Source organism: Ailuropoda melanoleuca, chromosome 12 (genome assembly GCF_002007445.2).
Source record: "Ailuropoda melanoleuca isolate Jingjing chromosome 12, ASM200744v2, whole genome shotgun sequence".
Classification (NCBI taxonomy): domain Eukaryota; kingdom Metazoa; phylum Chordata; class Mammalia; order Carnivora; family Ursidae; genus Ailuropoda; species Ailuropoda melanoleuca.
Genome location: NC_048229.1, coordinates 81,224,594 through 81,241,379, shown reverse-complemented (window position 1 = coordinate 81,241,379; position 16,786 = coordinate 81,224,594). Strand labels below are relative to the sequence as shown.

General features: G+C 49.5%; 1 protein-coding gene across 9 annotated transcripts in view; it reads left to right on the top strand.

Moving 5' to 3' along the window:
- ANKRD11 (ankyrin repeat domain 11) overlaps positions 1–16,786 on the top strand; it is a 112,615-nt gene that overhangs the window by 7,410 nt on the left and 88,419 nt on the right. The window lies entirely within an intron of this gene.

Genomic DNA, 16,786 nt, shown 5'->3' with positions numbered 1-16,786 from the left:
CAGCGAAACCCGGGTCCAGGGTGAGGCCCATTTCTAAGGCCTTCTGCCTGTCATCATTTTCCTTCTTTGTTGTCCAGGGAACTAGCTGCTGGACCTAGCCTTCTCTGCCTAGTCAGGCCACTTACCAACATGGTTGGCACTTTTCCACACCTTTCCCCTTGTCTCCATTTATATGGCAGTCTGAGACAAGTCAACTTGGAAGTCTTGCTGTTGGCCGTGGTTTGTTTCATTGACACAATGCAGTGGTGTCCTGAGGGCCGTGACCTCCTCCTGGAAGCCTGCTGCCATGGAGAACGTTCATACAGGCCTGCGCCGGTCGATGCCGGGATAAGGTTTCCTGGCTGGTAACCCAGTGAGAGGTGGTGTGCTGGCTGTCCGTGTGCACCCAGTGCTTCTGACACAGAACGGTGCCTGCACAGTTATGCCAGCTGTGGCCGTGAGCACACACGTGGGCGTGGGTCCTTGCGTTCGTGTCCGGGATGGACTTGAGGTGGAGCAGCACTGCCGTGTTGTGTCTGTAGCTGCGGAGGGACCACTGGGATTTCTCCCCACACTGGTAATGGGGTCCTGGTCCTGACCTAGTGGTTGATCAGTCTGGCCCCTTCCTTCCTTCCTTCCTTCCTTCCTTCCTTCCTTCCTTCCTTCCTTCCTTCCTTCCTTCCTTCCATTCTTTCTTTCTTTCTTTCTTTCTTTCTTTCTTTCTTTCTTTCTTTTTCTTTTTTTCTTTCTTTTTTCTTTCTTTCTCTTTCTTTCTTTCTCTTTCTTTCTTTCTTTCTTTCTTTCTTTCTTTCTTTCCTTGTTAAATGGAAGATGGAGTTTTATTGTATGAACAAAGGAGTTAATTTCTTTGCTCTGTCTGTGCTTTGGTGGTCTTGGCTCTGATGAGGTGGGGTTGGGGCAGGGAGAGGCACGTTGCAGTGGTCGGTCCTGCTGGGTTCACTGAGCTTCGTCCCTGCCTGTCCTCCCCCCACCCACTCTCTGCGCTCCCTTCCCTTCAGTCTCTCTGGGCTGCTGTCGTGGTGGCCTGGCCTGTCCGTCGCCCTCACGTCATGCTCCCTCACCTCTCCTCTTTGTGCTCTCTGCTGCTGCCTCTTGGGAGCATCTTCATCTGGGCAGTGGCACGCTCCAGTAGGGCTCAGCCGGGGGAGGGGGCACGGTTTTGCTGGATGTCGGCAGTTGTGCTTGGTGAGCTCGGGGAGGGGGGAGCGGACGACACCCTTAGGCCTGTCTTCTTGAAGGGAGTCTTTTCTCCTGTTCGTTTAATGTGGGCACGTGCTGCATCCAGCCAGCTCCATGTTTGGTCTCCTGCCCTGAACTCTCCTTGTCCTCTCTGTCCCCGGAGGACCTGAGCACCAGGGCTGCATCTGTCTCTGTCACCACAGCTGTCCTTTTTCCATGGCTCATGTTGGTGTCTTCACCTCTCACGCCTTTCTTTTTCTCCTCCAGGACTGCTTGGAAGTTCAAGAGCACTTTGGGTGGTTTGTAATTGGGTTCCTTCTCCCCTCCTTGGGGAGTACCGGGGAGGTGGTCCCTGCTTTTGTGTGAGGCCTGGGGGCAGTTCTGTGCTCTGGTCGCAGTGTGGGCGTAAAATGTGTCTGCCTGGAGGCCATCCTGCGTGTACTCTCGTCCAGAGTAACTGGGTCTTGAAGGGCCTCTGACTCATAGCACTAACCCCTTGCTGTGTGTTTATAATTAAGAAACAGAAAACAAAGTGCATAACTGGATTTAGGACCTTGGTGACTTTCTGGTTGAAAGTTTGCTGGAGACCAGTTGAGAGTCACTGTGATGCATCTAGTATGTAGGGGAAAGCTAGAGGAACATGGGGGGGCTCTGAGCCCTAAGCGTCCAGGGTGTCTGGGTGGGTTCTGACGACACTTTGGAATTCCAATAGCACATTTCCTGATAAGGAACCGAAGGTACACACCTTGCCTTCAGTGTAACTACGTCTGTGCTCAGGAAGCGTGCTGGGCAAGTCACTGCTTGAGGTAGGCTCTGTCAATAGCTGTTTTGCAAATGTGCACTATAGAATACTTTATTTTTCTCTTCTATATTATTACCTAAGTAGGACATCTGTTACAAGCTAGTGAAAATTATTTGAGGGCACAGATTCTGGGGGAAGAGCTGCTCTGAAATTCATTTAGAAATAACCTTGGGGACAGGGTGCCTGGCTGGCTTGGTTGGTAGAAACACAACTCGTGATCTTGGGGTTGTGAGTTGGAGCCCCATGTCTGGTGCGCGATTACTTAAAATCTTTGTGTTTTAAAAATAATTACAGTGAATAGTGGGATTCTTTAAAAAAAATTTTTTTTTTTGAGGGAGTGTGTGCACAGGCATGTGCTAACAGGAGGAGGGGCTGAGGGCAAGGGAGAGAGTCTCAAGCAGACTCTGGACGCGGATGATGCTTAACTGATGGCACCACCCAGGCTCCTCTTAAAATCTTGAAAGAGAGAGAGAGAGAAAAGAAAAAAAGGAGAGAGTACTGTGAAGAAACACTAAAGGAGAGAAGTTTTGTTATGTCTTCCTTCCCGCTTTGCCCAGGTGTCACCTGGCTATCGGGTGGTGTGCAGGGGAGCTTGTGGTTGTGGCCTTGGGCCTGCTTTTGACCATGACCCAAGTGCCTTGTGGAGAGAAGAAACCATTAGAGACTTCTTTTCGGAAGTCTGATTTCAGTTTTATTTAAAACAACACACCGCATTTCTGGTGGTCTGAGCTGAGTGCTCTCCTGCTTGCTAATGAGCGCACATTGCCCGCCCTAGAGAAAAGAATGCCGACCAGAGCTCAGCAGTGTATTTACATGGCGCGAACAGGTTGAAAACCGGATCTCCGTATAGACCCGTGGCGCCTTGGGCGCTCTGAGCAGCCCCGTGGGGCTGACAGAGGCGAGCACAGCCTCAGCCTCTGTGCTCCTGGAACACGCTGCTGTGGGGTGTAGACCTGGTGACGCTTAGAGCATCTCCCACTCGGGGTTCAGGACAGTGAGCATGGCTGTGTCCTCCCCTGGGGCAGAGCTGCATCTGCCTCAGAACTGAGTGTGGCCTCCGGTTTGCCTCAGACCCTTCACGCTAATGCTTCGTGCCTGAAAGGTACTAGAGGGGCCAAGTGAGATGCCGTGGCTCTTTGTCTTACAACAGCGGAGGGGTCTCCCGCAGGAGGTGTAGCTGGTCTCCGCACTCGGGGGTGTGTGCGGCGTAGGCCGCGTCTTCCTGCCTTTGGCTCCCTTCCTGTAGCCCGTCTTCTGCCGGCACGCGGGCGTCGCAGGTGTTGGAGTTCGCAGAGGCGTTTGCTTCCAAGTTGGCTGGAGCGCCCGCTGCCCACAAGAGTGTGCTGACCCCGGACTTGCCAGAGGGCTCCTTTTCTTAGGTGAGCCTGTTCCCGGTGGGTCCCGCTACGCCTCAGGGAGGCCAGGCTGGCCGGTCGCCCGGCTGACTCCAGAGCTGCTCCTCGCTTTGGATCCTGTGGTGGGTGTGAGTCCGGAACGCGGTGTCATCGCACGGCTGTGCTCCTTGGCGTGCCCAGCAGTGTGCACTCTGGACCCTCCCTGGAGGCCGTAGGCATCTGTGCACTAGACACTGTTGTTGGGAAAGTAGTTGTGTTTTTGTTTTTTTTTATTTGCAGAATTTTATTAAACAAAGCTGGACAACTTTTATAACTTCAAATCATCAAGAAAGAAATAAGGAGATTAATTAATCTCTTAATGAGGACAGAAAATAATATGGACAAACCAAATCATTTTGATGGGAAAGTACTTTTTAAGCTACCACAGCTGCCTAATCCTGGTCTAACATTTGTGAAGTGCAGCCTCAGTGTACATGTGAAACAGCGGGGTTTTGGCTTCTCCCGAGGTGTCTCCCCCATATAGCACAGACCTTCCAGGAAATGAGGCTGTGGTCGACGTGGTCTTAGACTGCGGTTGGGGCAGGCGGGCTCTGCGTTCTTGTGGAGTCAGCCTGAGACCAGCGAGAGACAGGGCCACATGGCGGTTGTTGGAGAGCATCTTTGTGACTGGGCTGAGCTGGCCGGTGTTGGGTGTTTCACGGAGTTCCTGAAGCAGGAGAGCGCGAGCGGATCAGGCGCCAGGGAGTGTGGGGTCTTCCTGTCAGTGGAGGCTTTCTGGGAAGTGTTTCACCCGAAACATGGAGGAACATTTCACATTGTGAAATAGTCTTGCCGCGTGTGCTAATGTAAATGTGCCGCTCAGGTCACTCACTGCCGCATCGTCTGTGTGACCCAGGCAGTGCCCGTCAGAGACACTCAGCTCGGGGAGGTCATGGGGTGCCGCTGCGCTTTACCCGCTGGTCGGGAGCATGGGGGAGGGCCGCGGTATCTCTGGTTTGTGCCTCCAGCCTGTCTCTCCCCCGCCGAAGCGTCACGTGCAGAGAGCCCAAGTCACCTTCCTGTGCTGGTGCTTGGGGCCTTCACAGTTTGCCAAATCTGCTCCAAAATGGTTTAAATTTAAAACAAACTGAAAGCAACTTTTGGTTGTTTCTGGGGGCTTGAGGTTGGACAGGGACTCGGGCAGGGATGGGATTTGGGGTAAGCAGGGGACAAGCTCTCTCCTGCCACCATGTTCCTCAGCACATCCCGCTCAGGCATCCGCCCAGTGGTGTGTTTTTTTTTTCTTTTTAAAGATTTTATTTATTTATTCGACAGAGATAGAGACAGCCAGCAAGAGAGGGAACACAAGCAGGGGGAGTGGGAGAGGAAGATGCAGGCTCCCAGCGGAGGAGCCTGATGTGGGGCTCGATCCCATAACGCCGGGATCACGCCCTGAGCCGAAGGGAGACGCTTAACGACTGAGCCACCCAGGAGCCCCTCTGCTCACTTTAATCTTACCTTTTAGTCAGCCTGGTCACTGGGTTTAAAAATTTGTCTGTTTTTTCAAGTCTTGCGGATCTTTAAAGATGATATGGATTGCAGTGACTTAAAATATATCATTACGTATTTGCTAGGTAGGAGAACTTCTTAAAGTTATGAAGTTCCATATACTCAGCTTATGGCAGTCTCTCTAAAAATTGCTGTCTCTGAATTGGCTGTGATGAGACCATGAGACAGAGATTTCATGTGAGGCCGGAGCTGATTTGCTTTAATTGGAAATGAGGACCCTGGACGGTTTTCAGCATCTCAGCAACCTCCTGGTTTGTTTGTGGGTTTTTTTTTTTTTCTTCAAGATTTATTTATTTATTTGAGAGTGAGAGTGCATACATGCAAGCTCAGTGGGGAAGTAAGAGGGAGAAAGAGAAACCCAAGCGGACTCTGTGCTGAGTGTGGAGCCTGATGGTGGCTTTCAATCTCGCCATCCTGAGATCATGATCTGAGCCAAAACCAGGAGTTGGATGCTTACTGACTCAGCCACCCAGGCGCCCCAGCAACCTCTTGTTTTTTCTTCCCCCCCCCCAAAGATTTTAAATTTATTTATTTGAGAGAGAGACCGAGATAGTGAGCTGGGCCAGGACCCTGCTGAGCAGAGAGCCTGCTGTGGGGCTTGATCCCAGGACCCTGGGATCATGACCTGAGCTGAGGGCTAACGGTTAAGTGGCTGGGCCACCCAGGCTCCCCAGCCCCAGCAACCTCTTGTTTTTAATTCTTTTTTTTCCCCCTAAGATTTTATTTATTTGACAGAGAAAGCCAGCGAGAGGGGGAACACAAGCAGGGGGAGTGGGAGAGGAAGAAGAAGCAGGCTCCCAGAAGAGCAGGGAGCCCGATGTGGGGCTCAATCCCAGAAACCTGGGATCACGCCCTGAGCCGAAGGCAGACGCCTAACAACTGAGCCACCCAGGCGCCCCTCTTGTTTTTAATTCTTTAGGCTACTGATTATGAACTGTGCTGTAAAATCCTGTATATCTTTAAATATCATTCCCATATAGGAAATGATCTTTTTCAGGTTTTATTGAGATGAGGAGGAAAACACACTCTTATCTGTCAGAGACATTTTTTGTGTTAGGATGAGTGTGTTGGTTGTTGAGAGTGGCAGGGCAGGTCTGGCGGGGTTGAGGCCCTTTGTTTTCTGTGACCTGGAAGCCCAGTTGGGGTTGCAGTCTTAGCACGGGGCCACATTGTGGGGTGGACCAGCAGGGACCCTTGAGCTGCTCAGCTCTGCATTAGATTGTGCGAAAGACTGCCGAGTGCTCCACATTGGGACGTCGCGAAAGGGGCCACAGAGGAGCGTCCCTGTGAGTCACTAGCATTGCTGGATATGCATCATTCAGAACTGTTGGTCAGGGCCCACTTCCTTTTTTGACAAATGGTAATGTGAGCTTTCCTTATTTGTAGTCCTCAGAATTACATCAGTCCCTATTAAAGAACTGTCTTTGTCATTCTTTTTTTGGCATCAGTTTTTCCCTACAAATAAAAAAGGTAATTCTCGCTGTCTGGCATATATCCTTCTGTTGGGTAAATAGTTAGCACCTGTTGGTGCAAGACACCGTGTGAAACTTGACTGGGTTTCCAGGTGGAGAGTGACGGCTTAGCTGGAGTGCATGCTGAACGCCAGGCTAGAGAGCATCCTGGTAGCGTGTGTGAGAAGGGGGCTGTGGGTCAGGAGTCCCAGGAAGGCAGGCATGAGGCTCTGTCTCCTTGGCTGCTCTGGGGCCAGGGGCCTGAGGGAACGCCCCATAGAACGTGGGCTTGGGAAGCAGAGTAACCAGATCCTGGAGGTGTGGTCACTAGAAGGACAGCGGTGTCCCCACAGAGACAGGAGACAGAAAGAAAGGGATGGTCGGAGAAGCTGTGCTTTGGTCATGATGGACTTGAGGAGTCCATAGGAAAAGGGACCATTGGAAGGGGTGTCCAGGGTTTGGGAGACCATTTAGAACAGGAAGTTGAGGCCTGGAGTACCCCACATGTGTGTATATCTGTGTGCATGTGCTTGCACACACGCACACTCGGAGAAGAGGCAGGAAAAGAAGGAAGATTTGTTTATGAGCAGAACAGAGCAACACAAGTACCCTAACGGGACACAGTCATCTTCAGAGGCAGATTTGATGTTTTTCCTAAAGAAATTAAAGGATGTATGAAAGTAATTTCTCCCGCTGTCGTATTCTTTGAACGGATAATGTGTAGGTATTCTAGGTCATTTTCCTAGTTTGGGAAATCAGATGCCTGTGTTCTGATCTGTACATTATTACATAGTTAACCCTCATAGTACATGGAGGTCAGAGAGTCTTCCTGTTATTTTTTACTATGCAATTTTAGGGCTTTAAAATGGTCTCAAGAAGCAATAACAATGATGTGTTTTAGACTGAAGCCCACTCAGAAGAACCCAAAAAGTCAAGCTTAATTTCCAAATATTTGTGGTGAGACTTTAGTCTGAAACCCTATTTAGTTGTTTTTGTTTGTTTCAACTCGAAACAGGCCTTTCTTCTTTGGTAGCCACACTGCCCCACCTCCTGTGAAGTTGATCGTTCTGAGGAACGCGAGACCCACAAGAACGAGGGATTGCGAAGAATGCAAGGCTTTCCGGGGCCTTCCCTGGGCTGCTCCAGCAGAGCTGAGTGAACTCCTACGCTGGCCACGCAGCTGTGTACTGGGTTACTTCAGACTCCGGGGGCAGCCCTTGGCTAGTGCAGCTCACACGTGGATGTGTCACCATGAGCACTGCTTGGTTTGTCCCAGGCCTGTAGGGATTAAGTTACAGTTTTACTCCTCTTTCCCCCGTCCTGCTTCCCGATTCGTTTCAGTGCAGTGGACAAGGAGAGGCCCAGGGCTGCAGCCCGGTACAGGGTAGCAGGGGAAGCTCTTCCGGAGCCGGTGTGGGTACTTTGACATAATCGTCTAACAGCTCAGAGTTGGTACTGAACATCTTACATACTTGGTTTTAAGCTTTAACAGTTGTGGGTGGTGCAGGAGGGAGTAAATGAAGGTCAGAGTGCCTTTGTTAAATGACATGATGGAGGGTCACTCGTTTATTTCGGATGCTAGGAAAGATCACCTGTGGTGATTAGACACAGGTTCACTCTCAGATGTTTTCTTGCTTAGATGATGGAATTGGGTGAAAGCTGTTTCCAGTGGATCTCCCCTCACCCCCAAATTTAGTGTTCTGGAAAAAGGATCCTTTGTGGGGAGTGTTCTGGCATTAAGCGGTGCAGACCCCGGGCACGAGGCTGTTGATGAGCTTGTGGGTGGTGTTGGGTCACCTCTGATAGCCTGTCCTCTAGGGCTTAGATGCAGCGAGGTTCCACGGTCCAGTCAAGGTAGCCTGCAAGGCAGACGCTCAGTGAATGTTCCTGAATGAGGGGCCATGCTCTATCCTAAGAACCTCAGCTTGTGCCTCGCGCTGCTTTCCTTTTGTTTAGAAAACAGACCAAGAGGCCCATCTTGAAGTTCTCAGAAGAGAAACATTGTTTTTCTTCTTTCCCTTTTCCACCTATTGTATAAAATACAATAAAATATGCAAAAGGAGGGGGTTGGGAATCTAGTTTAAACCCCACCATCCAGGTAATGAGTCTTATTACTATCCTTTAGAGGTGGGCAGTCATGTTCCTTACTGATTTTCTGTGTATCTGTCCTATCAGTTACTCAGAAAAGGGTCTTGAATTCTCTGATGATTGTGGTTTTGTGTATTTCTCCCCACAGTTCTTTCAGTTTTTACTTCGTTTATTTTGAAGCTCAGTTTTTAGAGGCTGTTACGTCCCCTTGATGAAGCTGCCTGTTCATCATTACAAAATGACCTTACCTCTGATGATGGTCTTTGGAGTCCATATGTCTGATATTAAAACAGCTACTCTCTCTTGACTAGTATTAGCATGCGTCCTTTCCCATCTTTTTAAGTTTGAACTATTTGTCTTTATATTTAAAGAGGGTTTCTTGTAGGCAGCCTTATAGGGGTTGGGTATTGCCTTTAAAGAAACCCAGCTGGGGCGCCTCGGGTGGCTCAGTCGGTTAAGCATCCAGCTGACTCTTGGTTTCGGCTCCGGTTGTGATCTCAGGGTCCTGGGGTTGAGCCCTGCGTTGGGCTCTGCTTGGGGAGTCTGCTTCTCTTCCTGTCCATCTGCCTCCTCTCTTTTTCTAAAATAAATCTTCAAAAAAAAAGAAATCCAATTGACTTGTCTTTTCCTGTTTTTTTTTTTTTTTTTAGACAGGTTTTTCCCTATATAATTTCAGTTCCAGTTTAGTTAACGTACAGTGTTATATTAGTTTCAGGTATAGAATCTAGTGATTCAGTTCTATACGTTATTCAGTGCTCATCGTGACAAGTGCATTCCTTCATCCCCCTCACCTGTGCTCCCATCCCCCCACCACCCATCTGGTGACCATCAGGTGTTCTCTGTAGTTGAGAGTCTGTTTCTTGGTTTGCCTCTCTCTTTCTCTGACCGACTTATTTCACTTAGCATAATACCCTCTAGCTCCCTTCATGTTGAGAGTCCCAGTACTTTTGACCTCTGGTGGACTTGGTCTGCTCCTGGGGTAACTACGCTTTGTCTTTCAGCCTGACATTCATGAGGGAAGTTGGTGTAACACTGCCCAGCAACGACATCAAAGGATGATTACAAATTTCTAGATTAGTTTTGTTTCAATGGTGAGGGCCTCTGAAGAAGGGCATTTGGCTATATTTGCTAGTTCTCTTTTGCACTTTAACAAGTCCCATCTTTTTAAGCCAACTTTCACATGCCTTTCCTTCTTATTTTAAGAATTTTAAAAAGTTTAGGGGGAGCGCCTGAGTCGCTCAGTTGGTTGGGTGGCTGCCTTTGCCTCGGGTCCTGATCTCAGGGTCCTGGGATCGAGTCCTACGTCGGGCTCCCTGCTCAGCGGGGAGTCGGCTTCTCCCTCTGCCTCTGCCTCCTGCCCCCAGCTCGTGCGCACGCTCTCTCTCAAATAAATAACTGAAATCTTTAAAAAAAAAAATTGGGGGGGGACAGGAATAGCATCCATGTACTTTTTTTTTTTTAAAGATTTATTTATTAGGGAGAAGGAGAAGCAGACTCCCCACTGAGCAGGGAGCCCGATGCGGGGCTCGATCCCAGGACCCCGGGATCATGACCTGAGCTGAAGGCAGACGCTTCACCGACTGAGCCACGCAGGCATCCCATCATCCATGTACTTTAAGAAAAACTTTTATTTTGAAAATTTTGAGACGTAAAGAAAATTGTTACGGAGTGCACCCCGCTGACAGTCTTTCCCTTTTAATGGGTGTGTAGACGATTTGTTCACACCTAGTATGATTGTTGATGTGATTAGGCTTAAATGTACTTTCAAGTACCACCTTCATAGCATGAGAACCTTAAAATGGTATCCATCCAGCCTTTATGCTGTTGTCGTACATTTTACTTTATGGACTTGGTTGCTGTTGTTTTTGTTGAAACAACGGACCGTCTTCAGAAGAAAAGTCTGAAGTATTTGCTGTGTCCTTGCCATTTCTGGTGCTCTTCACTTCTGGTGAAGATTCCTGTTTGGATCCCCCGTCCTCTCCCTCCTGTAGAAGGACCCCCATCACCATCCTTACCCGACAGTTCCCACACTTGCAGCCCTCCCATCTGGAGTGCACCGTGATGCCGGTGTGCATCTTCACAGACTTGTGTGACCCTCAGCAGCACCTGTGTTTCTGGAAGATTTTCAGTGAGTGTTGACTTGAAAGATGATGTATATTTTTGTTTGAGTTCTTCATGGATGCCGCCTGGCGTGTGCTCACCTTGTTCCCCACGGGCCTGCTGCTGTCCCCGTCTCTCCTCTCTGCTTGCTGGTTCCACGCTGGCTGCTTTTAAGACTGTTGCTCTCTGTGGTGGGCCATGGTGTGGTGTCCTTCATGTGTCTTTGCTTGGGCTTCATGGAGTGCCTTGGATCTCCGAGGTTACAGTTTTTGCATCAGAATTTGAACTCTTTGTGCTTTATTTCTTCAGATATCTTTCTGCCCCTCACCTCTGTGGGGCCACCAGTGCTCGGCTGTTGAAGTGCTTGCGGCTGCCCGCCTGCTGACCCTAGCCTGCTTGCTCTTTTTCTGCGTCACCTCTGGTGTGTGCTCAGTGTCCCCAGTCTTCCCTTCTGAACGCCTCTGCTGCTGGCAGTCCCACCTGGTGTGTGTCTCCTCTCCCACAGGCATAGTCTTCACCTCGCATGTCTCTGGTTCACATGTATTAACTGACTAATGTTTGCATCTGCTAAGTTTGCCATCTGTGTCAACTCTGGGTTCGTTTCAGTTGACTGTTTTTTTTCTTCTTTGCTGTTTTCTTAATTGGATGCCTGGGGGTATTTTTTTCAGTATACTTTGTATTTTGGAAAACTTTCCAGATTTTCAGAAAAGTGTTAAAGATAATAGAGAGTTCCTGTACACCTCTCTTCCGGCTTTCTCTCAGTGCTGACATCTTACATTTGTGTGGCACATTCCTTAAAATAGCAGCCAGCATCGGTGCACTGCTGTCACCACAACTGCATACTTCATTCACATCTCCTCCGTTCTGCCTGATGTCCCTTCTCTGTCCCAGCACTGCATCCGGCACACTGAACCGTCCTGTCTCCTGGGCCTCCTCTGTTCTGGGACAGCTTCTCAGTCTTTCCTGGTCCTTGTGACCTTGAGAGCCCACAGGCGCTCTAGCCAGCGTTCTGTAGGATGTCCTCTGCTTGGGTTTGTGTGATGTCTTTTTCTCCACTGCGTTTTTGGTTTTGGGGAGAGATGACCACAGAGAGGGTGTGTCTTCTCCTCACATCCGGTCTGGGGTGTGTGCTGTCACCCTGGCCTGTGGGGGCTAGCCTCGGCCACCTGGTCGTGGTCCTACATGGTGCAGTCACAGCCCCCGTTTTGTCCTCTGTCCTTCAGAGCAGGCCCAGAGCCTAGCGTACAAGCAAGAGGAGGGGAAGGTTTGTGTTTCCTCAGTCACTTACTGATGTCAGTATGGACTCGTGTGTGTTTATATTGTACTCACACTGTTCAGCTTCCATGGCTGGGAGTACCTGGATGCCTGACGCTGAGTTTTGCCTCGGTGGGTGCAGTATAGTTCTGTATTCCTGTGACTCTTCCTGGGCTTTGTTCTGGGATCCACTTAGTTCTTGGAAACAGTTTGCTCCTTTCAGCTCTTGGTTTTAGGATTTGTGAGGCAGGCCAGGGCCTCTCTCAGTTTTGGGCTGGTGCTCCCCCCTACCCCCTACCAGTGCCTGTGCCACAGTCTGGCCATTGGAGCCGGGCCCTGCCTCTCCTCTGTGCATGCTTCCCTGCCTGCCCCGGGTTGTTTCCTGCTCACTGAAGACCCAGGGGGACATCTGCACGCCTCTGGATAATTTCCTTCAAACTGTGTCTTCTCTGATCTAAGTATTCCCATTGACACACACACGTGTAGTGTTCTGGCTTTTTAATCCTCTTGAGGGTTTTTTTGTTTTGTTTTGTTTTGTTTTGTTTTAAATAAACTCTGTGCATGTTTGACAGACCTGCGTGCAAAGCAGAAACTGCTTCCACTCTGTTTTATGTTATTTTAAAAAGTATTGTTTCATTTTATATCATTAAAATGTAACAAGGAAAACAAGGGAGCACAACCCTAAGTACAGCCTGGGGCCTGGACTGGAGCAGGGTGGTCAAATTGGAGTGAGGCCTGTGCTTTTTTAGTAGCATGGTGTCTGTGGGTCTTTGGAGTCCGATCATTTCACTGTGATGGTGTGTGGTTTTAACATTATGGGAAACCTAATGAAGGGTATACAGGAGCTCTGCACTTTTTTTTTTTTATCAGTTTAAATGATTTCAAAATTAAAAAAAGAAAAGATTGGGGGAAAAAAAAAGAACCCAGTAGGGGAGTACAGTCTCCCCCACCCCCCAAGTGAATGTTTACGACACCGTTCCACAAGATGGGTGCAGTCTTAATAAAAGTGCCTCAGACTCACAAGTGTGCAGTGTGAACCGGGAGAGCGCTCCCTCCCGACCTCATTGCAGTCCCCACCCGCCTGCCTTCTCTTCTCCAGGCGGAAGGTAGTGCGGCTCAGCCAGAAGCATGTCCTTCTGACCCTTCCTCCCCGTGTTTACATTCCACCTGCATTAGTCAGCCGACTTGCTGTGGTGGTGTTTCTTTAACTTGGTGTCATGTCCCAGAAATCTTGTGTGCCTTTCCTGCCCAGCACTGTTCCTTAGTTGGGCGTCACTGCCTGCTTTCACCATCGCCAGCGGGCATGGTCTGTCTCTCCCTGCTCTTCCGCCTCCCGCGTTCCCACCCGTCTGGAGTGCTGTCCGCTGGCTCCTCACAGGGCCTTGTGCGTGCGTGGAGGGCCCTCGGCCTCCGACCACAGCCAGTGCTGGGAGGCTCTGGGGACTCTGTGTTGACACAATGAAGCCCTTCCTGCCTCTTGACCTGGGGTGTTCACGAGTGAATCCGGGTGTCTTGGCTGGTGCTGGGGGCATGCATTTTGGGCATGCCACCATGACCAGATGTCCGATTGCCTGCAGCTTGGCCAGCGATGGGCTGCAGTCTTCAGGTTTCCAGTTTATGAACATACTGTTTAAAAGAAGTCCTTGTATTGTCTGAAAATGACTCTGTGGTTTTTGTTTTGGCTTGATGTAATCTGTGCTGGTCAAAGCCGTGTTTTCTTAAATAACAGTGTTTGTAACTTGTGAAAGTATCTGCTCTTTGCACCTACCAGAAGGTGAGAGGTGATTTCACTAGGTCAGGGTTTGCACCTCCGTCATTACTTTGTGTCCTGCAGGCTTCTTGTAGAAACACCGTTCCCTGGCAGGTGTGAGCGGTGCTGCAGCTCCCAGTGCCCCACCCCTGCAGCATTCCTTCTAGGGAAGAGAAGGCCTCCTCCACCCCGGAGCATGCTGGCTCCTCCATTCTCAGCCATCACAGCGAAGGACAGAGGGCCTTGCTGGGGCCCTGAGGCCTTGGTGAGAGGTCGTGCTGCCGTTGCCTCTCGGCTCTGAAGGACAGGTGCTCACGTGTCCGGCAGCGAGGAGGAGCATGGGCAGGCGCCCTGGGTCTGTCTGTCCCACCTTTGAGAGTCTGGACGTGCTGCTGTGAGTATGCCTTGTCACCCTTACTCACCTAACTTGTGAAAAGGCGATTCTTTACATGAATTCGTTTTTGCAGCGTGGATTTTGTTATTTTTTGGCCCACATTAAAAATAGATAAATTGTTCATCTGAAGTCCAGTATTTTTTAATCTTAAGTAAGGGCTTTACTTAAAAAATGAAAATCTGTGGAGTAATAAGGAAACCCTGGTACCCCTTTTGGCTTTGGCAAATAAGACAAAGCCAGTTACTTCCCACGACTTTGTTGAGATTGTGTTCTTAACTTTTTAAAGCCAATTGAAAGGGCTTAGAGTTCCTTCTCTCCTTTAATGAAATGAGCTAAAATATTAAAGTTTGGCCCTCCACAGTTTGTTGTGGAGGTTTGGGGACCCTGGGGTAGCTCATGGCATGGGCAGTAATGAAAATGACCGAGTGGCACCCATATTGGAGACGTTCACTGTCCCCACTTTGCCTGTGGTGTGTCTGGGTGGTGGTCCTTCCTGCACAAGCCCCTGTGTGATTGGACAGAGAGAGGGTCTCCTGGTAGGCAGGTGGTGGCAGTCTTGCATATGTGTCTGGCTGAGGCACCAAGCTCTTGGTCCCCTTTGGGAGCCTTGTCCCCATGTCACCCAGCAGCAGGGTCTCCACACGGTCATGTCCCCTATACCAGCACCGGGCTTTCTGGTACCAAAAAATGAAGAATAGTGCTGAATGGGATTTTCTTTCAAAGGCCGTGGCTGATAGGTTGTACTAAAATGAATTTGTTTCTGAAGTCTTTGAAAACGTTTGAGTGAAGAAGGCAGACATGGTCCTTTGATCATATTTGTTGTTGGGAACGGGACCTCTGGCTTCTCGCTTCTCACTCATTGGGACTGAGGAGGCCTCAAAGAGCAGCTCTTGGCCCAGCCACAGGGACATGCGCATTCCCTGGGTTCTTCTTATGCCTCCCCTCTGCACAACGAGGGAGGAGCCGTTCTGGTGGCTGTTGACTTGCAGAATGGGCTTTCCCCAGTTTTCTGGCTTGGAGGGGAGGTTGGTTGGGTAGGTGGTCGCTTCGCAGTCAGAGGCCAAGACCCTCAGGAGTGCGATGGCTGGCTGTTCGGTCATGGCCGATGTGGTGGATCAGAATGTTCTCTGTCCTTGTCAGTAAGCAAGCTGTCCATTCACGCATTCTGGTTGTAAACCACTGGAGATCTGTTCTCAGCCATGGAGAATTGGAACCTTCTCTTGAAATTTGTTTTTAGAAGAGTTACAGCAGAACACTATCAGAAAGGTTCTGTGGTAGCCTACAAAACGCTGAGTCAGTGTTTTCCCAACTAACTCAGTGGTCTGATCTCTTCTCAATGAAGAGAATATAAATTTGGAAATGCCATAAAACATCTGTTTTGTTTGTTTAATAGTTGGTAATAAATGGCATTTCCTTTTTTTAAGTTTTGTTTTTTTTTTTTTTTAGATTTATGTATTTATTTGAGAGAGAGAGCACATGTGTGAGGCAGGGGAGAGGCAGAAGGAGAGTCAGAGAGAATCTCAGGCAGACTCCCCACTGAGCAAGGACCGGATGTGGGTCTCGATCTCAGGGCTGAGATCACGACCCGAGCGGAAACCAAGAGTCGGACGCCCAACCGACTGTGCCACCCAGGCGCCCCATAAACTGCATTTCTGAAGGCAGAATTGTAAGTAGCTTGGACACTTGGACCTGGCCTTCTCTGTTTTTATTCGTCTCTTGCTGGTGGCCATCAGAAAGAGCCCCCCTCCAGTCTGACTTGCTGTGAGGTGGGTGTTTTGATCATAGCTAGGGCTCTCACAGGCACGTTCTTCCCTGAACTTAAACACCTTCCCTGCCACTTGAGGCCGTGTGCAGGTGGGTGTTTTATTGTTTTGTGAAGAGGCCAGGGAAAGACAGTCTCGAGTTCCCTTTTTGACCGTTACTATGACCTGGAAGCTCTCCCTTCTCTCATACAGACTCTCCATGAAAGGCCACCTCTTACTGTGTCCCAACACATGCACGCACCCACACAGGCCCGTGAACAGCTCACTGACCTCCCGTGCGTCTGTCTGCTGCTGTTAGGTGTGATTTCTGTAGAGGGTGATTGTAAGGCCAGAGGCCATCTGCTTGCGGTGAGAGGCAGCAAAACATGGTTTCCTCTCCCTCCCCAGATTTAAAGTTTGGTGATGTTTCCCCCCAGTTGTATTGAGATACAGTTACACGTAACACTGCATACGGAGTAGTGATTGGATGTGTGTGTTGTGAAATGATCCCACAGTGGATTTACCCCTCATCTATCATCTCTTGAAGTCACCGTGGTTTTCTTGTGATGAGAACTGGTAAGACCTAATCTGCCCCTTTCCACAGTGAATGTTTTTGTCCTCCCCTGACCCCAGCCCGCTCCGGTCACCCCCATCTGTGCGAGCCCCCCATATTTGATCTGGTCAGAGGCACCTTCTCGTTGTTCTGCCCCTGATCTCTTGAGTTCAGATTTTGTCATTGTTCTTTCCATATTGGTGTGTGGAGATAGGTGTTGTATTCTGGATCTTCCTGTATTTTGATACCTAGGTGACTGTTGGACTCACCCCTTAATCTTCCTGGCTCAGAACAAGTCCAGTGCAAGTGGCCGCCTGCACAGAAGGGGGAATATGTTCCCAGACAAGTCAGCCGCCTTCACGGGCTGTGCTTGGGCTGCTACTTACTGCTTCCTTTCCTTTCCTTCCTTTCCTTCTTTTTTCTTTTCCTTTTCTTTTCTCTTCTCTTCTTTTTCTTTCCCTCCCTCCCTTTCTTTCTTTTTTTCTTTTTCTTCTTCTTCTTTCTTTTTCTTTCTCTTTCTTTTCTTCTTCTTTCTTTCTTCTTCTTTCCTCCTCCTCCTCTCCTCCGCCT